The sequence below is a fragment of the Gorilla gorilla genome, chromosome 19 (genome assembly GCF_029281585.2).
Source record: "Gorilla gorilla gorilla isolate KB3781 chromosome 19, NHGRI_mGorGor1-v2.1_pri, whole genome shotgun sequence".
In the NCBI taxonomy this organism is placed as follows: Eukaryota; Metazoa; Chordata; class Mammalia; order Primates; family Hominidae; genus Gorilla; species Gorilla gorilla.
In genome coordinates, this window is record NC_073243.2 from 74,280,325 (window position 1) to 74,305,894 (window position 25,570).

At 36.6% G+C, this 25,570-nt stretch overlaps 1 protein-coding gene and 1 non-coding gene across 3 annotated transcripts in view; one reads left to right on the forward strand and one right to left on the reverse strand.

Moving 5' to 3' along the window:
• Nucleotides 1-25,570, reverse strand: part of WDR70 (WD repeat domain 70) — a 364,079-nt gene that overhangs the window by 118,834 nt on the left and 219,675 nt on the right. The gene's annotated exons all lie outside the window — the stretch shown is intronic.
• Nucleotides 19,785-19,888, forward strand: LOC115931384 (U6 spliceosomal RNA). The gene has a single exon (XR_004067884.1). It is a non-coding gene; the product is annotated as a U6 spliceosomal RNA (small nuclear RNA).

Here is a 25,570-nt window from a genome sequence, read left to right on the forward strand (position 1 = left end):
TTCTGGCAATGATCAACAAATAACAGCTATTGTTTTATTTTAATATGATATAGACAATTTAAAAGTAAATGACTATTGAGAAACAGCTGCCATACTATTAATTCTCAGAATATGCTAACCAGAAATCAAAGATATATTTTAAATCAATGGAACAAACCACTTAGTCATTATGATCACCATCAAAGAGTGTTATAGAAATCAAGCCAAAAGAGTCACTGCCCTCAATGAGCTTATTATCCAAAACAGATGACACTGGCACCAACTAACATGTAAAAGGTCAGTGCCATTGGCAGAAGTGTACAACAAACTTAGACCAGAAAGAGCTTAAGAGCAAAACAACAACAACAACAACAACAAAGGAATTAAGATATAAAAACATTCATGCATAAGTAAGGTTCACAGATCAGAGTTCCTGGATCAACAAATGAGACAGGAAAAGTATTTAGAGAGTAATTTTTAAACTTCTTCCTGTCTTACCAGCATTTTCAGCGTGAATTGTGTCTTTCCTTTTATAGACTGCTGACTACAATAAAACTTTGAGGTAAGTTTTGACGAGTCTTCAGAGATGGATAATGATTTCCATATCCACCAGGAAAGAATCAAAAACTGCTTCACTGAGTCTTAATCACATGATCAGAATGTGTAAAATTGTCAGGAAATTTCTCAGGTTTTTCCATCATATTGTTATAATTCTTAAAGGAATAATACTCAAATAAGCAACTAGGGAAAGAATTTCAAAGCTCTGACACAATGATGCTACTGTTCATTATTTAAATAAATACTCACTCTGGGTTTGTTTTTATGTTCTGCATTTCTTCTAACTGTTCTGATTTACTCATCCCTTGGGCAGCCAGTGAATAGTCTAATTTTGCTCCTCAGGCTTAAAAAATCTATTTAATCAAGTTAGATACATTTTTGTTTCCTTTTAAGTACCATGGTATATTAAATTATTCTAGAAATACCTAAAGATAATTGAAGCTAATATTGTAGTCTTGCTTTTGAAAACAATAAGCCTTTCTCCTTCTGAAGTCTGAGGTGTCAGTTATTACTTTTCCTTCTAAGCAAATCAGCCAAAAACTCAGATGGTGTACAGATCCCAGTAACTGTCAATAACAGAGTTAATTCAGTAATATACCAATTAACAAAATCTGATCTCTGATCTCAGATCAATGTGAACTTTCTTCTATAAAATACATACTAGAGAGGTTCACCAAAAGAAATGGTATTGCTAACATGAAGGGAGTTTGAGAACTTGACATATTAACATCAACCAGAAAACAAACATATAAACTTCTAAGCTGATATGAGATTCAAAATAATAACTGCTAATACTGAGACACAAAACTTACTACCTTGCCAAGTAAGGTATGTGCTCTTTATGTGTATGTGCGCGCTGTGCATGCGTGTATGCATTTGGTCCTCCTGACAAGTCCGGAGGTAGGTACTGCTATTACCCCCATTTTATAACCATAAAAACTCAATCAGCTAATAAGCAGCAGAGACTGAATTTGAATCCAGGCGTACTTCCAAAGTCCACACTATTAACCACTGCACTATAATGACTTAACTAAATTCATTAACTCAATATAATACATATAAAAGCAAATTAAAACTTGAAGTGCTGAAAAATATACATAATAACTCTTACAACATAAATTCATTTTAATGGAATAATATCTAAACTTTTTGTATAGGGATACAGATCAGATGGCATTCTCAACTGCAGTATAAAGTGAAATTAGGCAAAGAATGGAAAGTAGATCCCGAAATTGCTGGAGAGGCTATATAATCAGGCTCAGAAAATATATGAGAATACAGAATTCTTGGCACATCCCGGATCCCAGCCAGATTCCAGACTCAGAACCAGGCTGGAGGACACCACTGACACTCCAGAATCCTGGATGTGACACCGTCAGTGGCATTGCTACCCCTGAAAACTGGATGTTGCCACTACTCCTGCTGCCACAAAGGAATATATTCTCTCCTTTCACTAGCTCCTGAATCAAAGCCCAGAGTACATGGAATTGATTGGCCAAATCTAGGTTGCATACCTGCATTCTCATAATACAAAGAGGCCAGGAAAGTGAGCATTTGCCATTCTTGGCTTTTGGAGTGAGAACTGTGCTCCACTTCCAAGAATTATGTGCTCTACAATCCATTTAGTGGCATCGGGAGACGTGATTGTCTTCCAGGTGGTGACTCTCAAAAGCTGAGTCATTTATACGTACATATGCTCCCTGTGCATGTTCTTAAGCTTTTAGTAATCCTCAGGAATGTTAAAGACCAAAAGTTTACCCCTTCATTTATTAAACAGACCTTCTTGATGTCCAAATTGTCTCTTTCAAAATTTTCAAAATCTATTAATTTTGCCATTTTCAGGTTAGCATGTGGGTGTGTGAGATGAGGGCTTAAGTGAGCTGACTTAACCCTGCTATGTTGACACCAACAAGGGTATTTCAAAAACATGTTTAAGATTAAAATACTATTTATAAATCTTTTGTTTATTTATTTATTTATTTATTTATTTATTTATTTATTTATTTAATTTATTTTTTGAGACAGAGTCTCACTCTGTAGCCCAGGCGATCTTGGCTCACTGCAAACTTCGCCTCTCAGGTTCAAGCGATTCTCCTGCCTCAGCCTCCCAGTAGCTGGGATTACAGGTGCCTGTCATCATGCCTGGCTAATTTTTGTATTTTTAGTAGAGAAAGGGTTTCACCATTTTGGCCAGGCTGGTCTCAAACTCCTGAACTCAAGTGATATGCCCACTTCGGCCTCCCAAAGTGGTGGGATTACAGACTTGAGCTACCACGCCTGGCCTAAAATTCTTCATTTTAAAACAATTTTAGACTTACCAAAAAGTTGTTAAAAATGTTAGAGAGGTCCATATCACAGCTTCCCCTAATGTTAACATCTACCATGATTATATAATTATCAAAAAAAAAAACAGAAGAGTAACACTGATAGAATTCTATTAGCTAATCTACAGAAGAGTAACACTGATAGAATTCTATTAGCTAATCTACAGACCTCATTCCAATTTCACCAGTTTTCCTACTAATGTGCTTTTTTTTCTAGTCCACATCAAATACAGGATCTCACATTGCATTTAGTTGTCATATTTCCTTAGTCGCCTCCAATCTAGGATAGCTCATGACATGTGAAAACTAGTGGCCAGTTATTTTACAGACTCTCTCTCAAGTTGGGTTTGTCTGGTGTTTTCTCATTATTAGGTTAAGGCTACACATTTTTGTAAGAATCTAACAGAAGTGTTGTTATGCCTTCATATGCATCATATCAAGATTTATATGATGTCAATATGTCTTATTACAGATGATGTTATCTTTAATGTCTCTGTTAAGGTGGTATCTGGCAGGTTTCTTCAGTGTAAAGTTATTAATTCTCCCTTTGTAGCTGATAAATATCTAGTGAGGAAATACCTTGAAACTATGTAAATATTCTGCTTCTCATCAGAGCTTTGCTCAACTAATTTTAGCATCCATTAATGATTCCTGATTACAATAAGTGTTACTATGGTATCTGCCTCATGGTGATTTTCTATTATTCGTTCTACATTTATTAATTGGAATTATACTGTAAGGAAGAGTTGTTTCTCATCTACTTATTATTTCTATCAGTATGGATTCATGATATTTAACTTATTCTATGGGTTATAGTTCACAGACTTGCCCCTGATTCGGTCATAGGGAGCTCCTCCCAGTTAGCTCCTGTGTCCTTCTGACATGCCCCCATTGTTTTGTTAAACAAATTATCCCAACTTGACTAATATCATTGTATTAGTCCATTCTCGTGTGGCTAATAAAGACATACCAGAGACTGGATAATTTATAAAGGAAAGAGGTTTAATTGACTTACAGTTCCACAGGGCTAGGGAGGCCTCAGGAAATTTACAATCATGGCAGAAGGAAGAAGAAGCAAATACAACCTTCCTGCATGGCAGCAGCAAGAAGTGCAGTGTGAAGAGGGGGGAAAGCCCCTTATAAAACCATCAGATCTCGTGAAAATTCACTCACTATCACAGGAACAGCATGAGGATAACTGCGCGCATGATTAAATTACCTCCCACCCTCCCATGACACATGGGGATCATGTGAACTACAATTCAAGATGAGATTTGGGTGGGGACACAGCCAAACCATATCAATCACTGCGAAAATATATTCCAGAGTGAGCTCAATCAGGGTAACTTAATTCCCTTGTCAATTATCTTTACTACACAAATGAACCATTTCCAATTTTTTTCCTTTTCAGTTTAATTTTACTGAAATTTTTCTCACTGAGATTCAGTTGTCCATTTAACTTCTACACCAAATATTTATCTATTTTTAAAAATTCACTGGGAATTTTCTTTTGTGACCACAATTCTATCAAACCCAATTCTGCAGAGTCAAATACTGCAGATGTAAATTTTAAAAAGGATTTTTGAAGTAGGAGGGAGAATTTTAGAGGTCCTTTAGCCCAATCTACTCATTTTACAGAACAGAAAACTGAGGCAAGGAGAGGTCAAGCACTTTACCTTAAACAGCTAGTTTTGAAGCAGCAGTGGCACAAAAGTTAGTACAGTGCTCTTCCACACCGCAGTGCAGGATCCTCTCCTAACCCTTATCAAAATTAGTCCACACACATACTGAGAAATGCATCTCTACTGAGGATAACTGTACCATTTCAGTAAGGATATGCATCCAGAAGGAAGTTTGATCCAAAGTTGAGTAAGGCAGGAAGAAAGCTAGTTAAACATGGGCCAGAGGTCCTAAGCAAAGTAGTAATATAGGTAAAAGAGGCACAGGGTCAAGGCATGAAAAGACAAGGGAACTGTAGAGGAAAAAAATCAGACCTCAGTGAGGTTCTGCAAACAGAAATCCAGCCTCAAGTCAAAAAAATTTGGGCCTATTTTTAGCTAGGATCTAGGGAAAGAGGGTAATAGGCATGGATACAAGCCCCCAAAATTAGTAAATTAACTCATTGACTTTTAAACTGAGTTGGTTATGGACCTGAGAATTTTGTGACTCAACACATCCAAAACAATTCATTACAGGCTTCCCTGTCCCCCGACTTCCATGGGCAAATCTCCCTACCTTGACAGGTAGCCTCGGTCTCCAGTTACTTATTCTCATAAACAACTCATCCTAAATTCCTTATATACAAACATTTACCAAGTTGTGTATGTGTCCTACATCCTAATATCACTTTAGTACACTCCGTTCTCCATTCTCACTCCACATACTTGGTTGAGGTTCTCATCATCTCACTTAAGACTGGACTCACCCAATATCTCTGAACTGACCTCCTGCCTATTGCTTTATTTCCTCCAATCTGTCTTCCTTATAGAACGAAGTCATTTCTAAAAAATGTAAGTCTGATCATAGACTTCCCTCTCCATATCACACCACTCCAATGCCACCAAAAGAGGTAAGGTTAGAGATGCATTTGAAAAAGTATATTCAATCTATCCACTGTTTTTGTAACATACAGAGTACAGCAAGCAAAGCTTAATAAAGTCTTAGATAATTAGGAAACACAAAATATGCACTAGTTTTTTTTTTTCTTTTTTTTTTTTTTCTTTTTTGAGACGGGGTCTCACACTGTCACCCAGGCTGGAGTGCAGTGATGCAATCTCAGCTCACTACAAGCTCCGCCACCTGGGTTCACACCATTCTCCTAGCTCAGCCTTCCGAGTAGCTGGGATTACAGGCACCTGCCACCACGTCCAGCTAATTTTTTGTATTTTTAGTAGAGATGGGGTTTCACCGTGTTAGCCAGGATGGTCTCCATCTCCTGACCTCGTGATGCGCTCACCAAGACCTCCCAAAGTGCTGGGATTACAGGTGTGAGCCACCACACCTGGCCACATGTACTAGTTTTTAAAATATTGAAAAATACTCTCCTGTAGAATAAGATAGAATCACTTGGTCCAAGTCTATCTTTATAAATGGGGAACTCCACACAAACTGGCGATCACTATCAAACTTGAACATACACACAGCCCTATATGTTTCAGGTTTATATAAGAGGACTACTGTGTAAGCATGTAGATTTAGGAATATAGTAGGGAATGCTTTGTTTTTGGCTTACTATATCTTGTTTAACCAAAGTATTCTTAATTTATCAATATAAAAATAATGCCTATCATGTATTTTGCTGTTAACTTCAAACTACTATTCAGTGAAATGTCTAAAATATATTTTCCTCTTTGCGACACATATTTCATGTGTGGGAAGACATTCAAGCTCCATTCAAGTATCTTTAGAATCTCCATATGTTTTAACTCACAGCATTTAGAAAGCTTCCTCTGCTAATAAATGGTTTATAGGCAAACCTCCTAAGTTTAAAAATTAAAATAGTAAGATGTCATCTGGCTACTAGATCTAGTGAATGACAAAAAAATTCCATTTAAGTTATGGCCATTTAAACTCAGCAAAATGTTTTAATTTTACACCATTTCTATAATCTTGATTCACTATCTCGGTAATAAAATATATAATACATAAATATAGTATAGAATAAATTATTTCCTTCAATGTACATGGGCTTGACATATTATTTTCCTTAAGGGAAACAGATATAAAATTCTGAAGTACTTCTAATCTAGTCAATTTAAGAGATAGCATTTGGAAATACAGTGAAGGGGGAAAAACTCTGGTAGTCACTCCTTGCCTAATTACAGTCATGGGTCACTAAACAATGAGAATAAGTTCTGAGAAATGTGTTCGTTAGATGATTTCCTCATTATGTGAACATCACAGAGTGTACTTATACAAACAGATGGTAAGACTTATATGGAATAGCCTATTGCTCCTAGGCTACAAACCTGTACAGAATATTACTATACTGAGTACTACAGGCAACTGTAACACTATGGTCAATATTTGTGTATCTAAACATATCTACACACAGAAAAGGTATAGTAAAGACATGGTATAAAAAGTAAAAAATGGTATCCCTGTATAGGGCACTTACCATGAATGGTGCTTGCTGGACTAGAAGTTGCTGTGGGTGAATTAGTGACTGAGTAGTTAGTGAATGTGAAGGTCTAGGACATTACTGTACACTATTGTACACTTTATAAATGCAGTAAGCTTAGGCTATACTAAAATTATTAAAAGTGTTTTTTCTTTCTTCAATAATAAATTAACTGTAGCTTACTGTAACTTTTTGAGTATATCAACTTTTAATTTTTTAAAACTTTTATAACACATAGAACACACATTGTATAGCTATACAAAATATTTTCTTTCTTTATATCCTTACTCTATAAACTTTTGTCTATTAAAAATTTTTAACTTTTAAAACTTTTTTGTTAAAAACTAAGACACAAACACACATGTTAGCCTAGACCTACACACGGTCAGGATCATCAATATCAGTGTCTTCCACCATTATATATCAACCCACTGAAAGGTGTTCAGAGGTAATAACACACATGGAACTGTCATCTCCTATGATAAAAATGCCTTCTTCTGGAATATTTCCTGAAGAACCTGAGGATGTTTTACAGTCAACTGCTTTTTTAAATAAGTAGAAGTAGACTCTAAAATACACTAAAAGTATAGTATAGTATATACATAAACCAGTAAGTCATTTATTATTAAGTATTTTGTACTATACATAACTGTATCTGCTCTACTTTTATACTACTGGCAGCATAATAGGTTTGTTTATACCAGCATCACTACAAACACGAGTAACACAGTGTGCTGTAATGTTAAGATGGCTATGACATCACCAGGTAATATAAATTTTTCAGCTACATACTAATCTTATGGGAGCACCACCGCATACACAGACTGTAATTAACTGAAATGTTAGGTGGTGCATGACTGTACTTGAGTCTAAACTGACCTCTCCAACTTGTATTCCGTTTTGATCCTTATTAACTGTAATAGAGGGGACCAGGAGATTATCTTTGCAGTATGTCCCCTCTGCCTCTCCTGGCTCTCCTCCCCACTCACCCGGCTCTGCTGGTACTCTGCGGGTGCACAGATAAGTAGTAGGATTTTTCTATATGAGACAGATCCTCCAACAGACAATTTCGCCCGTGATAATATACATTCCCTGGCTTTGAAACAACCTGTAGAGGAAAATGAGCCCTCTAGAGTCACTACCTTTCAGATGGCCCTTCACTTAGGCTGGATGAATGGGATCCCACACACTGAGAGGCCCTAGAGATGTTGGTTAAAAGTACAGACCCTGGAGCCAGACTGCCTAGAGTCAAATCCCAGATCTACCTGCCTCTTACTGTATGTCCTTAGGTAAATTACTGAATATTAGTTAACTCATCCTTAAAACAGGGATAAAAATACTAACCTCACATAACTATAAAATGAGCTAGTACATTGAAAAGCATTAATAACAATTCCTGGTACACAGTGGGTACACAATGTTAGCAGTTATTAAAATAATTATTATTACTACTATCACTAATATTGTTATCACCACTATTGTTACTAACAGTGAGGTAAATAGCAGCGAGAAGGAGATGAATTATCTGGTCAAGCTCTATATATCAAATTACAATAAAGCTAACTGCCTTCATTGGGCAAACTCTGTTGATTTAGTTCTATAACATATTTACAAGACTATGAAGGTAGGCAAGAAGGCTAACTAGAGATGCCTGGCATTTGTCCCCCCAGACTAAAAAGGACCAAGGCTACAAATAAACAACTAAGATTTGATTTGAGTGTTGAAGATAGAGTGCTGCAGTGTGGCAAGGGAGTGAAGATGCATCTGTAATGACAGGAGGGCAGCATGGAAGCACATAGCCTCTATAACCCCATCTCCCCGACCTGGATCAGATCTGCCTGGTGTCGGAGGGAACTTTCCATCACAGGAAAAAGGTAAGCGGAATATCACCACCAACCCTCATTGCCACCACAAATGCCTACAGTCCTTCAAACAGAAGAATCCCATGGTCCTTACAAGCTCTCAGCTCCATCTGGAGAAATGCCAGGAATTCATGCAGTTTCACTGCTCCAGATTAGGAGCACAAGGTGCACCCTCTCCCCTGTGAGACAAGCTACTGCAGCAGAGTGCTGTCTTGTTACCTGAGGCACCTCTGGAATGCTCCTTGCTCAGGGAGCCAGTAGCCCTACTGCACTTCTCCAGCACTGGGGTTTCATATTGATTATGCCAAGCCCATACATTATATATGAATGTCACAATCCCAGCTGTGCAGAGTATGGGCCCAGGATTGGCTGTGACTATGGTCCTACACAGCAGGTAACCAACTCCTGGGGCCACACTCCCAACTGCACTAAAAGCCTACCAGTCCTGCCTAGGACAAATCCATCCTCGGGCTAGCCAAACCACTGCATGCCCTCTGCCATGCGGGAGAGGCCTACAAGTCTGCAAGCAGCTGACATAGCCCTGGGCCAGTGGAGTGGCTAAGTGCCCACACTCAGGGATTCAGAAACACAGTGCCCTCTTCCTTCTCAAGACATGTCCTGCCCAACCCCCTCACATCCTCAACAAGGGTCTGAGAAACAATGCTGTAGGCCACCCCTGGTGGAAACATTGCAGACTGTTGAAGCAGCCATGAGCCTAAATACATGGCTGAGAAACAGCCCTATGAGCCATCCCCAGCAGACATGCCTTAGTCTAGCCAAGCAACTACAAGCATGCCTGTGCTCCTGGCTAGAGTAACATCCCTGTGGCTACAACCCCAGTGAGCCAGACTCCAAGCTGCCTGACCCACTGTGTGCATGAACAAATGCCCAACCTAAGAGATAGCCCAGTTAGCCCAAGCCTGGCAAAGCTGCACTACTGTCACCACAAACTCTCTCAGCCTAGGCCACTGAGAAACTCTCAAATGCCCCCAGTATGGATTACGGTTGAAGAAATTTTATGACAACTACACTACTGTGTCCACCTAGATCCAAAGCCAATGCACTCCATCAAATCAACAACCCAAGATCCATTTATATGAGTAAGTCTTTCCTTGTGACACCTAGTGAATAAAATTGGAAGAGGCGACCACCAGATTCATAGAAATTAATACAGAGACACAGAATAATGAAAAAGCGAGGAAGCATGTCACTTCCAAAGGGAAACATAATTCTCTAGTAACAGACCACAATCATAAGGAAATACATGAAATGCCAGAAAAAGAATTCAAAATAATAATCTTAAGGAAACTGAGTGAGATACAAGAGAATACAGATAAACAATTCAACAAAATCAGGAAAACAACTTATGATATAAATAATAAATTCAACAAAGAGGTAGATTATCGTAAAAAAGAACCAAAAAGAAATCCTAGAGCTGAGAATTAAATGAACGAAATAGAAAATATAATTGAGAGCTTCAACAACAGACTATACCAAATGGAGGAAAAAATTTCTGAACTTGAAGATAGATCTTTTGAAATAACACAAGCAGTGGCAAAAATGAATTAAAAAGAATAAGGAAAGCCTAAAGGATTTATGAGACATCATTAAGCAGCAAATATTCACACTATGAGCATTCCAGATGGAAAAAAGAAGGGTAAAGGTGAGGAAATCATATTTAATGAAATAATAGCAGAAAATTTCCTGAGTCTTGGGAGAGAGATGAGCATTTAGGTCCAGGGAGCTCAAAGAACCCCAAACAGATTCAACCCAAACAGGTCCTCTCTGGAACCCAACACAGTCAAATTGTAATAAGTAAAAGACAAAGAATTCCAAAAGCATTCAAGAGAAAAGAGTCAAGTCATAAATCAGGGAATCTCCATTAGGCTAACAGCAGATATCTCAGCAGAAAGCTTACAGGCCAGGAGAGAATGGGATGATATATTCAAAGTACTGAAAGCAGGGGTGGGGAAACCCTGCTAGCTAAAAATATTATACCCTGCAAAGCTATCCTTCAGAAATGAAGGAGAAATAAAATCTCCCAATAGAGAAGCAAAAACTAAAGGAATTTATCACCACTAGAACAGTCTTACAAGACATGCTCAAGGGAGTCTTACATCTGGAAGTGAAAAGACAATAACTACCATCATGAAAACATGTATAACTATAAAACTCACTGGTAGAGCTGATACAAAAGTAAGAAGAGAAAATAATCAATCCTTACCACTAGAGAAAACCACCTAACCATAAAAATGATAAGTAAGGGAATAAGGAACAAAGGATATGCAAAATAACCAGAAAATCAATAAAATGAAAGGAGTAAGTCCTCACCTATCAATAATCTTGAATGTAAGTGGATTAAATTCCCCCATTTAAAACATATACACTATTTGAATGAATGAAAAAACAAGACCCAAACATATTCTGCCTACAAGAATCTCACCTCAGCTATAAAGACACACTTAAACTGAAAGTATTACACGCACATGAAAATCAAGTGAGCAGGAGTAGCTATGCTTATGTCAGACAAAATAGACTTCAAGTTAAAAGCTATAAAGTGACAAAAAAGTACATTATATAATAATAAAAGGATCAATTCAGCAAGAGAATATAACAATTGTAAATATATTTGCATCCAACACAGGAGCACCCAGATATATAAAGCAAAGATTATTAGATCTAAAGGGAGAAATGGGCTTCAATACATAGTGGGGAACACTTCAATACGTAGTAGGGAATTTCACCCCACTCTCAGCACTGGAAAGGTCATGTAGGCAGAAAATCAACAAAGGAACATAGATTTAAACTGCACCACAGGCCAGAAATGGAGGCTTATGCCTGTAAACCCAACACTTTGAGAGGCCAAGGCAGAGGATCACTTGAGGCCAGGAATTTGAGACAACCCTGGGCAACGTAGTGAAACTCTGTCTCTACAAAAAATAAAAAATAAGCTGGCTGTGATGTCATGTGCCTATAGTCCTAGCTACTAAGGAGGCTGAGGAAGGAGTATCGTTTGAGCCCAGGAATTCAAGGCTGCAGTGAACTATGATCACACCACTGCACTCCAGCCAAGGTGACAGAGTGAGACCTTGTTTCTACACAAACTGTACCACAGACCTAAAAGACATTTACAGAATATGTCACCTAACAACTTCATTCTTTTCAGCAGCACATGGAACACTCTCCAGGACTGACCATATGTTAGGGCACAAAACAAGTCTCAATAAATTTTTAAAAATTGAGATATGATGCATCTTATCTTGCCACAATGAAATAAAACTAGACATAACAAGAGGAACATTCAAAACTATACAAATACATGGAAACTAAACAAAATGCTTCTAAACAACCAACAGGTTAAACTCAAAATTAAGAATGAAATTTTAAAATTTCTTGAAACAAATGGAAATAGAAACACAATGTACCAAAGCTTATGGCACACAGCAAAAGCAGTATTAAGAGGCAAGTTTATAGTAATACATGCCTATGCCAAAAAATAAAAAGATTTCAAATAAAAAACCTAACAATGCACCTCAAAGAACTAGAAAATGAAGAAAAAAAAAACAAACCCCAAATTAGTAAAAGAAATAAAAAGAATCAGAGCATAAATAAACAAAATTGAGACTGAGGCCTGGCGTGGTAGCTCATGCCTGTAATCCCAGCATTTTGGGAGGCCAAGGCAGGAGGATCATTTCAGCCCACACGTTTGAGAACTATGGAAATGTTCTCAAGTTTCCTGGGAAACACGGTGAAACTTCATCTCTACAGAAAAATACAGAAATTAGCCAGGCATGGTGGCACATACCTGTAGTCCCAGCTACTCAGGTGGCAGAGGTAGGATGATCACCTGAGCTCAGGAAGCTGAGGCTGCAATAAGCCAAGATCAAGCCACTGCACTCCAGCCTGGGCAACAGAGTGAGACCCTAAAGAAAAAGACTAAAAAATACACAAAAGATCAAACAGAAAGTTAGTTCTTTGAGAAGATAAACAAAATCAACAAACCATTAGTGAAACTCAGAAAAAAAGAAAAAAAGAGACTCAAATTTGAAAAAATCATAAACGGAAGAGGATATGTCACAATGGACACCATAGAAATACAAAGGATCATTAGAGAGTACTACGAACAACAATATGCCAATAAATTTGAAAATTTAAAGGAAATGAATAAATTCCTGGACACATACAACCTATAAAGATTGAACCCAGAAGGAAAAGAAAACACAAATAGACCAATTACAAGTCATGAGAGAGAATCAGTAGTAAAAGGTCTTTCAACAACAAAAAAGTCCAAAACCACACGGCTTTACTGCTGAATTCTACCAAACCTTTAAAGAAGAATTAATACCAATTCCTTCCAAACTATCCCAGAAAATAAAAGAGGAGGGAATTCTTCCTAATTCATTCTACAAGGCCAGCATAACCCTGATACCAAAACTAGATAAGGATACAACAACGACAACAAGCGGAAAACTACAGCCAGTATCCCTGATGAACACTGTTGCAAAAATCTTCACCAAAATACTAACAAGCTGAGTTCTAACAACACATCAGTAAGAGGATACATCATAATCAAGTGGGATTTATCTCAGGAATGCAAGGATGTCTCAACATATACAAATCAATAAACATCACACACATCAACAGAAAGAAGGATGAAAACCACAAGATGATCTCAATAGATGTAGAAATAGCTTTTGATAAAATTCAACATCCTTTCATGATAAAAACTCTTAATAAATTAAGTATAGAAGGAATATACCTAAACATAATAATGGCAAACCCACAAATGACATCTTATGAACAAGAAAAAGCTTTCAGCTAAGAACTAGAACAAGACAAAGACTCTCAATCTCAGTATTCTTATTCAACATACTAATGGAAGTCCTAACCAGAGCAATTAGGCAACAGATATATAAAAGGCATCCAAATCGGAAAGGGAGAAGTCAAAATGTCCCTGTTTGCAGATGACATGATCTTATATATGGAAAAACATACAGACTTTACTACAAAAAAAAAAAAAAAAACTCTCTTAGAACTGGTAACAGAATTCAGTAAATTTGTAGGGTACAAAATTTACAAAAATCAGTAGCCTTTTTATACATGAATAATGAACTACTCATCCAATAGGGGATTAATATCCAGAATATACAAAGAACTCAACAGAAAAACAAACAAAAACAAATCCAATTAAAATATGGGCAGGCTGGGAGAGGTGGCTCACGCCTGTAATTCTAGCACTTTGGGAGGCTGAGGCGGGCAGATCACTTGAGGTCAGGAGTTCGAGACCAGCCTGGCCAACACAGTGAAACCACATGTCTACTAAAAATACAAAAAAAATTAGCTACGCATGGTGGCGGGCACCTGTAATCCCAACTACTCAGGAGGCTGAGGCAGGAGAATTGCTTGAACCCGGGAGGTGGAGGTTGTAGTGAGCTGAGATCACACCACTGCACTCCAGCCTAAGTGACAGAGTGACACTCTGCCTCAAAAAATAATAAAAATAAAAACAACAAAAAATATGGGCAAATGATCTGAACAGATAGAAGACGACATACATATGGTCAACATGTATAAGACAAAATACTCATGAACACCACTAATCATCAGGGAAGTGCAAATCAAAACTATAACTAGATAACATCTCATTCCAGTTAGAATAACTATTATCAAAAAGAAAAAAATAATAACAAATAACAAGGATGTGGAGAAAAGGGAACTCACACACTATTGGTGGGAATGTAAATTTGTATAGCCATTATGGAGAACAGTTCCTCAAAAAACTACAAATGGAACTACCACATGATCCAGCAAGGCTACTACTAAGTATACATTTTTTAGGGCTCAGAAAACAATATCCCAAAATGAAAGCCTCAGAAGCAGCCTCTGAAGCAAACATTTTTCTCTTTCTCCTGCTCTCCTGTCTCTCTGTCCCATTCTCCCCAGAGGCTAGCCATAGAAACTAGAAGCCCTGGTCCCCAAGGTGGTTCGTAGAAACCAGAACCCCTATTCCTCAAAGCTAGTCATAAATCCTATAAATATTATTCTAATTTTCCCTCTGGCTTTCAGTGTAAAAACTGACCACAAAGGAATTATCTGACCTACATTGTTTGTCTGTAGGTTATAACAGTCCCACTCTAGAGAGGGTCTTGTCCCATACCCAGAAGGAAGGAATGCATACTCAGAGAACCCAAAAAGAATCTAAACAGATGACCCTCCTGAGTTTCCCCAGTCTATTAGTATTAGATCACCCCTTTTTGTCCAATCATATTTCTACATGACTGTCCATACTTTGTTGAACCTCAGCATAAAAATGGACAATTTCCCCTGTATCTTTTGATCTTCATTCCGAAGGCTCCCATATATACATGATAAATAAATCTGTATGCCTTTTCTCTAATTAATCTGCCTTTTATGAGTTGATTTTTCAGCAAAACATCAGGGGACCAAGGGAAAGCACTCCCTTATCCCCTACGGTATCCAAAGGAAAGAAAATCAGTGTGTCAAAAAGATACCTGTATTTCCATGTGTACTGCTGCCCTATTCACAACAGCCAAGATATGGAATCAACCTAGGTATCCAATAATAAATAGATAAATTAAATGTGATATATATATGCACTACGGAATACTACTCAGTCATAAAAGAAAACGAAATCCTGCCATTCACAGTAACATGGATTGAAGTGGAAGGTAAGTGAAATAAGCTGCGAACAGAAAGTTAAACACCACATGTTCTCACTCATGTGAGAGAAAAATAGTTGATCTCATAGAAGTAAAAAGTAAAACAGAGAATACTAGAGGCTGAGAAGGGTAGAGGGAAGGGAGGGTTAGAAAGAGATTTGTTAACAGATAAACAAAATTATAGCTAGACAGCAGAAATAAGTTCTAGTGTTCTGTACCACAGCAGAATGACTATAGTTAACAATAAATATTATGTACTTTCAAATAGCTGGAATGAGGATATTGAAAATTCCCAACACAAAGAAATAATAAATGTTTGAGATGATGAATGTTACTTACCCTGATTTGATCACTATACATTATATGTATCAAATATAATGTAACAGTGAAGTGAAGGAAAGGATCAATTCATCACTATGTATGCCATGGATATGTATAATTATTACTTGTCAATTAAAAAATTTTAAAATGGCTACAAATATGAGTAACTGAATAAATAAATGTATACTTTATTGACCTTCAACAAAGTACCAGGGACTGTGCTGTGTACTTACACAGGTTATCTTATTTGAACTTTATAACTAGGTAGAGATGAAGTTTATTGTTCAGATGAGGAAACTGAAGTTTGTGATGCAAAGTACTATTTTTATCATACCAGAACCACCCCTGGAGAACTTAAAGAAGATCATAAGAAGATAAGCCATATTGTGCTAATCTGGAATATTCATAATAGCTGGTATTAACTTGAGCTCTATGAAATAGTATAAAAGTTCCAAATAATTTAAACCCGATAACTTTTAGAATAAAATCTACTTGTCTATTTACTATTATCAGTTTTATATTCTAAGTGTTAATTGTGCATAAATTGATTTTCACAACAAAGATTTATATTATTTGGAAGTAGTATCTGTATCTTTTCTTTAAAACTCTGAAAGCATCTAGTTTACTACTTGGTGAATAATGGATTTCATATGTTTGAGGATAATAATGAAAACTGCAATCACCAATATTTAGAACACACTCCCTGAATTCCAGGAATTCAGTTATAAAGGACTCTGGGAATAATATACAACCCCTTTAATAGTAAAGTGAAGGAAAGGATGAATTCAGCTGTATCAAGACAAATTTTAGATGGTAAAGGAAATAACACTAAATAGCAGTGAATCTCATAACGAGAAAGGTGTATTTTTGAAATGTCCTTCAATTCTTTCAGTTATACCAAGCAGAAAGTCTTGATTTAGCATTGATTGGTCTTTAATACCTCCATAACTTTTGCCTATATCCCTTTTTAACATGGAAGAATCTAAGACACAGAGACTTGGTAGATAACAGTATCTAGCTAGTATCTGGCTAATGATTGTTTTATTTTATTTTCAGAATTTGCTATATTCTATTTAGAATCACACTGGTTTTTTACATTTTTGACAGTGTTAGAATGTTTCTTTTTTTATTACTATACATTAACTTTTAGGGTACATGTGCACAACGTGCAGGTTAGTTACATATGTATACATGTGCCATGTTGGTGTGCTGCACCCAGTAACTCGTCATTTAACATTAGGTATATCTCCTAATGCTATCCCTTCCCCCTCCCCCCACCAACAACAGGCCCTAGTGTGTGATGTTCCCCTTCCTGTGTCCATGTGTTCTCACTGTTCAATTCCCACCTATGAGTGAGAACATACGGTGTTTGGTTTTTTGTCCTTGCAATAGTTTGCTGAGAATGATGATTTCCAGCTTCATCCATGTCCCTACAAAGGACATGAACTCACCCTTTTTTAAGGCTGCATAGTATTCCATGGTGTATATGTGCCACATTTTCTTAATCCAGTCTATCGTTGTTGGACATTTGGCTTGGTTCCAAGTCTTTGCTATTGTGAATAGTGCCACAATAAACATACGTGTGCATGTGTCTTTATAGCAGCATGATTTATAATCCTTTGGGTATATACCCAGTAATGGGATGGCTGGGTCAAATGCTATTTCTAGTTCTAGATCCCTGAGGAATCGCCACACTGACTTCCACAATGGTTGGACTAGTTTACAGTCCCACCAACAGTGTAAAAGTGTTCCTATTTCTCCACATCCTCTCCAGCACCTGTTGTTTCCTGACTTTTTAATGATCGCCATTCTAACTGGTGTGAGATGGTATCTCATTGTGGTTTTGATTTGCATTTCTCTGATGGCCAGTGATGACGAGCCGCTGTTTTGGCTACAGTAACCAAAACAGCATGGTACTGGTACCAAAACAGAGATATAGACCAATGGAACAGAACAGAGCCCGCAGAAATAATGCCGCATATCTACAACCATCTGATCTTTGACAAACCTGACAAAAACAAGAAATGGGGAAACTATTCCCTATTTAATAAATGGTGCTGGGAAAACTGGCTAGCCATATGTAGAAAGCTGAAACTGGATCCCTTCCTTACACCTTATACAAAAATTAATTCAAGATAGATTAAAGACTTAAGTGTTAGAACTAAAACCATAAAAACCCTAGAAGAAAACCTAGGCAATACCATTCAGGACATAGGCATGGGCAAGGACTTCATGTCTAAAACACCAAAAGCAATGGCAACAAAAGCCAAAATTGACAAACGGGATCTAAATTAAACTAAAGAGCTTCTGCACAGCAAAAGAAACTACCATCAGAGTGAACAGGCAACCTACAGAATGGGAGAAAATTTTTGCAATCTACTCATCTAACAAAGGGCTAATATCCAGAATCTACAATGAACTCAAACAAATTTACAAGAAAAAAAAAACAACCCCATCAAAAAGTGGGTGAAGGATATGAACAGACACTTCTCAAAAGATGACATTTATGCAGCCAAATGACACATAAGAATGTTTCTTTTATAAATGGGAGAATGAGGAATGATCACTTAATAGGTATGGGGTGTCTTTATCAGGTGATGAAACACTTTTGAAACTAGAGAATTGGTGGTTGCAACACTGTGAATACACTAAACATCAACGATTGTATGCTTTAAATGATTAATGTTACGTTGTCTGAAGTTAATCTCAAATTTTTTAATTATTTGGAATATTTAAATAAAATCATTTCTAACAATTTAAAAAACAATATGGTGATGTATACATATGACAAGAATTATAAAAGTAGTATGCAAATAAGTGAATTTTGGGAAACAGACTTACCTCTAGAAATTGGACTGGATTGGTATAGATGAGATTTCTAGAGGCAGACTGCAAGAAGCTGATGGGTATAGCCTTGCAAACTAATTTTGGTAGCTTTTCAAGATACCAACAATCTGGTAAATTTTAGCTTCAGGTGATTTCTAGTGGCATACCAGATGTCTTCAAGGGCTTAGGCAAAAATCCTGAGGCAAACAAAATATCTTGTACATCCATCTGCTTCCTGTTCTAAATCTCTGAAGCCCCTCTTCCTCTCCATCACCATTCAAGTGTACACTGTGTTCATGATGACCTCTGCTCATTCAACACCCCAAACCATTTTTTCTGTTTCATTTCTTTAGTCCAACTTCTGTTTTCAAAGTATAGGCTTTAGCTATGTTTGAAAAGGGTTAATATTAGCCTTGCCTATCTCACAAGGCCTCTGAAAAGATCAAATTATATTTGAGGCATGCTTTAGAAGTGTTTTTTCAAACTCTGGATTCTAACTCATTAGTGGGTCATAAAAGCAATTTAATAGGTTATGATCAGTACTTTAAACATGGAACAAATCGGGATACAAAAAAAAAAATGCAGTGCACACTGCAATAGGAATTGCTATGGTTAACTCCTTTTTCAGTTTCATATATACCTGTGTGTCCGTGCAAAGATATGTGTATAGTCAGTCACAATATAAAATGTAATTTTCTGTGATTAAAAAATACAGCTTTACAAGACAAGTATAATAGGTCTTTTCTGCTATATTTTCAAATAGAGAGCATATAAAAACTGTTTTTCAGAATAAAACAGGGTTACTACCTGAAAAATGGAGTGATTTGCTCTTTAGCACCCTGCCCCATGAGCATCAATGCAGCATCAGTGTTTACCACCCAGGTCAAAACCTTGATGGCAAAAAACAACAAAGCGGCAAAAAACAAAACAAACAAAAAACAGATTCCTCAGTGAAAACACCACTCAATGAGAATAGTTCTTTCTGTAATTAACTATAAAAAATTGAGGAAGTATCTTTAAAATTATATCTGAATTAAGATTTGATCCTTGCATTACTTTGTTGGCTAAAGCTAAGAACCATAAAAAATGATAAAGAACAAAACTGGTAAATATTGTGTTCACGGCAGCACATATACTAAAATTGGAATGACACAGAGAAGATTACCATGGCCCCTGTGCAAGAACGACATGCAAATTTGTGAAGCATTCCACATTTTTAAGGCAGTTTTGTATCATTTTGCTATTACCGGTTTGAATCTGTGCCAAAAAAAAAAAAACCTGGTAAATATTTAAAAATATTATAAAAGGATGACGTTTAACAGAATCTTGCAAAGCTCTTTATTTTGGATCTAACATATTATAATAAACATTTCTGAAAAGTTTTAAGAAATTTGATAAATTACTATGGCTTGGGTAATTAGTAGAAGAAAAAAACAAAACAAAACAAAACAAAAAAAAAACGAAACAGGGAGGACTCACTGCAGCACCAAGAGCTTTGGAGTGCAAATCATCACTGGTTGCATCACTTCTCCAGTTGCAATGAATCAAAGAGTAGGTTAAAAGAGAATGCACACAGACCAGAGAACTGTTTCACATTTTTGGCTCAGACTTTACTTTGTGTATATAAAAAGCCCTACTAGAGGCTCTACTAAGTGAACATTTAACATTTACTATTTTGTTTATAATAGTTAAAACAGTAATGTTTGGCCTTGTCCACTTACAAAATAAATCATAGCTGTCCTGATGCTGAGAAACATGGCTCAGGAAATATCTCTACTAGAGAGAGGCATCCCTTATATAGGCTTTTTAGAGACTATAGTCATCCTGCAGAGAGTCTGAACATTTTAGATGACATAGCCCTATCTAGATAACCACAGAGGACTAATTGTGCTTTGTAATATGTCAGAAGTTTTTTTTTTTTTAAGAATTAGGGAGCATTTACTCCATATTGCCAATTGATACCAGATAATAATAAAATTAACTGATCAAAATTGGCTAGAATAACACAAATTCAAAATATGCTTCCCCTATTTCATGCAACCCAAATTCTTCACTCTCAAAGAGCCCATTAACCATTAAAAAATAAGGCACCATGACACGGAATGAGCAAATATGTTTTATAAAATCATTTTCCAAATTAAATTATCTATTTTATATCATTGCCTGACTCTTTTTTTAAAAGGCATAATTTAAAATACTGTAAAAAATAAGCCTTACATTATCCATTTGTTAGCTCTGGCTTCAAAAAATCTTCAGAATCCAAACATTACCTTCACCACTAAAACCCTTGTCCAGGAATTTACCTTTATGTCTAAAATAGCCCCTAACCAGTCACCCTGCTTCCACCTTTCTCTTCTTGTAGTTATTCTCCATGCAGAACAGCCAGAATGATTCTTTTAAAAATGTAACTTGAATAATGCCAATCCTCTCCTCTCCTAAAATCCATGTAATGGTTTCTCATTACCCTCAGAAGAGTATCCAAACTCTACATAGCCAAAACAGCCCTATTTGATGTGATATATCCACCCACCTCAACCTTTTCCCACTTCCTCCTTCACTTTTCCCTATGTGAAGGCTAAAGCTGGTGGATCACTTGAGGTCAGGAGTTTGAGACCAGCCTGGCCAACATGATGAAACCCCATCTCTACTAAAAATATGAAAATTAGCCAGGCGTGGTGATGGGCACCTGGTAATCCCAGCTCCTTGGGAGGCTGAGGCAGGAGAATCACTTGAACCCCAGAGGCGGAGGTTGCAGTGAACCGAAACTGAGCCACTGCACTCCAGCCTGGGCAACAGAGCAGGTCTCTGCCTCAAAAGAAACAAACAAATAAAATCTTACTGTTTTTAATAAATATGTCATTTTGACCTTTATATTTTGACTAAATTCAAGTCACTAAATAGTGACAAAGTGAAATTACATCCTTCTATTGAATCTGCTTATTCAATATAATGAAAATATAAGATTATATTAACTGCTTGCTTATATTTATACATTTGACTCTATAACAGCATCTCTTATGGATATATTTTAAACTGAAGTTTTTGGTTCATGATTGGTTTCCATTTTTTCTGTCCTAAATATCAATACACATCCATAAATATTTATATGTTTTCTATTTCTGCCATGTTTAGCAGAAAATTTTAATTCTTCCAACTTTGTGAGTTTCAATGTTTTCAGAATACCTTTAAAAATCTTTATAAGTAAATACTTATGTGAACTCAATTTTTCTTCTGGCTTCCTCAAGCACCTTTGATCAATATGCAATCATATTAATCTACAAAGTTTTGTACACAGTGTCTTCACCAGCTACATTTTTCCCTTCTATATGTTAATATCTATGCATCTAGGCAGTGTATATGTTTTACCTTTTAAGTATACTGCACAAGGGCTATATTTTAAAATTAGACTATGAAAGCTAGGATTTCTGGGGATACAATTTAAGTATCTACAGTGCAGGTAAATAAAGCCCTTGAGATTTAATTCAACAAATACTTATCAAGTCCCTGCTATGCATGGTTTACATACCAACAGATCCAAAGGTAAGGAAGAAAAAATTCTCACCCCCAAAGAGTTCGTAACAGTGACATATAAACTTTTCTGTCCTTAGCCAACTTAGGCAAGGCATAGATTACCTACTTCACCCACTCCCATATTCCAGTGGCAAGAGAACTCAGGTCTAAAAGTTCCACTGCACATGAAATATTGAAAAACATCATAATCCATTTTAATAAGAACATAGATCACCCACTTTTTAAAGATCTTTATCAAATTATAATTTAAGACCATAAAATTCACTCATTTTAAGTGTGCAATTCAATGATTTTTAGTTAATTTACAGAGTTGTACAACCATCACCACAATCTTGTTTTAGAATATTCCCAACAGGGTCATTTATTTTTGAACCATATAGCAGTGAAATTTTGGAGTGCATATTCTAGAGTCAGAGTTCCTGGCTCCAAAACTTACTAGATGCATGGCCTTGGGTGAGTTGTTAAACCCTTCACTGCTGTACTTCAGTTTTCTCATCTAAAACATGTAGTTAATGGTAGTACTTAATTCACAGTATTGTTCTGAGGGTTAAATGAATTAAAATATATAAAAAGCACTTGAAATGGTCCCTGGAACAAAGTAAGTGTTCATTAAATATCACTTGTTAATACTATATGCTTTAAAATCTAGTTATTGGAAAAGAATAGGCTAAAAATACTACTGATGCAAATAGGCATCACTACATACCGAAGGCTAAAGCAAACAAACAACTTATAAAACACAATTATTTGATAGTAAGTTTAAGGAACAATGATTTAAAATTTAAAAACAACAATAAAGCAATTGAAAACCAAACCCATTTAAGATAAAACCTATAATGCTCTGATAGCATTCATTCATTTATTCAACAAATATTTATTAATATGTCATGCTCATCTTGGGCACAGAGAAACAGCAAATAAGACAAAAAGTCCCTGACCATATTAATCTTAAAGGGAAACAAAATAAACAACCAGGCAAACTAAAAATAAAACAAAATATTTTCAGGGTTTATATCCCTAGATACATAATCTTCTAGTTCATAACAGAGCATCATGGAGGGAATGGCATGTGATTGGGCCTTCTTCAATGGATGTTTGATAGTGGATGGTGGCTATTTCTACCAGCAGCGGGGGGCTTGTGGGAGAGGCATATAGGGTGGAGTGTTTAGTATAGGAAAAGGCACCAAGGCAGTAAATCAGAGGATAATCATAAGGGAACAAAGTATAATCTAGTCTGACTAAAAAGTTTTTTGATTTAGGCTGGGTGCAGTGGCTGCCATCTGTAATCCCAGCGCTTTGGGAAGCCGAGGCGGGTGGATCACTTGAGGTCAGGAGTTTGAGACCAGCCTGGCCAACATGGCGAAAACCCATCTCTACAAAAATTAGCCGGGCATGGTGGCGCGCGACTGTAGTCCCGGCTACTCGGAAGGCTAAGGTGGGAGAATCACTTGAATCTGGGAGGCAGAGGCTGCAGTAAGCCAAGACCGCACCACTGCACTCCAGCCTGGGTGAGTGAGACCCTGTGTCAAAAAAAAAAGTGTTTTGATTATGGAGAAAGTTATGGAAGATACTCAAAGGTTGGAAAAAAGTATAAACCGAAAGACTGGAAGTGTCAGTCTGAGAAAATCTGAACTTTATTCAGCATATGACAAGTACTGAAGTAGTAAGTATTGCGTTTAACGTGATTTAAACTGGGGCTAGGTTTATCAGAACATGGAGAGAGAAGGGTGAGGATAGCCAGCATCACAAGTTAAAGGTGATGAGGGTATGAAGTAGAATGAAAGCGAGAGACGAAATTGAGGGAGTGAATGTGAGAAACACTAAAGCACAGAACTGATAAGACTGACACTGGTTACAGGAGGCAAAGAATATTCTAAAGTTCTAAATGGAAAAATAATAAAAATAGCAAAGTCAAAAGGAAGAATGAGTTCTACAAGAGACAGGTTGTGTTTTGGGTATATTGAGCGTAAGTTCTGGCATATAATCCTGGTGGGTTGTTTCACATGTAGCTGAATGTATGTCTGGAATAAATAATGCTTAGGACAGAGTTAAGAAGATTTGGTGAGCAGTCACTAAAAGTAATGATTACTGAACTTAAAATATTTCATCACCTCAACAGAAGACTGAGAAAGATGACTTCCCTTTGCACTAATACAGAATCCCTGGTCTTACATTTGAGCAACTGTCTTACCAACATCCCAAATTACATGGTCCTATTATTCTTGTGTCACATGTTTCCTATTGTATTCCCTGTGAGTAAAATCTTCTCTATATTCCTGGTGTCCTGAAATTTCATGACGCATGGCTTGGTGTGCGTCTTTTTCATTCTTTCCAGATGAGTCCTTCCTCTCTGGAAAATCACGTTTTTTCAGTTCTGAGACCTCTTTATTTTTAGTAACTCTTTCTTACCTAATTCCAACCTCCCTCTCCTGTATTTTCATTAGAACTTTCTAGTCAAATACTAGACCCTGAATTGACACTGTAAGTCTCCTATCTTTTTTCTATCACTGTCTTTTATTCTACTTCCTAGGCTTCCTCAACTATATTTACATATACTTTCCAGGAGATTTTAATACTCCTAGGGGTTCCTTCCCTTATCCCTCAATCACATATTTATTTTGCAAGAGATCTTTCTTAATCTCTTAACATTCAAATTTTTTGGTAGTAATCTGCTTTAGTTTCTTGGTTGTACTAGTCTCTATTTTCCTCTAAGAGTATCAATTATACTCTTAGAGAGAATAATTTTTTCCTTGAAAATTTCTTCAGTTTTCTACATTATCTCTCTCTCCTCTGACTTACTTATTCTTTTTAGTATAAGTTTCTGTATTTCATGTTAGAGGATTTCCCCAAATGTCTAGTGACCCATGTCTACCATTAATATCGAAGAGAAAAGTCCTAAAATCCAAATTAGAAACTATATGACAGGGGTCAAAATCTTTTTCTATAAGGGGCCATATAGTAAGTATCTTAGGCTTTGAGGACCATATACTCTGTTGCAACTACTCAATTCTGCTAATATGATACAAAAGCAGTCACAGATAATATACAAATGAATGAGCAAGGCTGTTATAATAAAATTTATGGACACTGAAATTTGAATTTCATATAATTTTCATGTGTCACAAAATATTTTTATTTTGATTTTCTGAATCCATTACGATAGGCTGAGTAATACTCCCAAAGATTTCCACATTTGAGTCCCTGGAACCTGTTAATATATTACCTTATGAGGCAAAGGGAAATTAAGGTTTCAGATTGATTTAATGTTGCTAATCAGCTGACCTTAAAATAGGGGGATTATCCTAGATTATCTGAGTAGGCTAGATGTAATCACAGGGGTCTTTAAAAAGTGGCAGAGGGAAGCAGAAC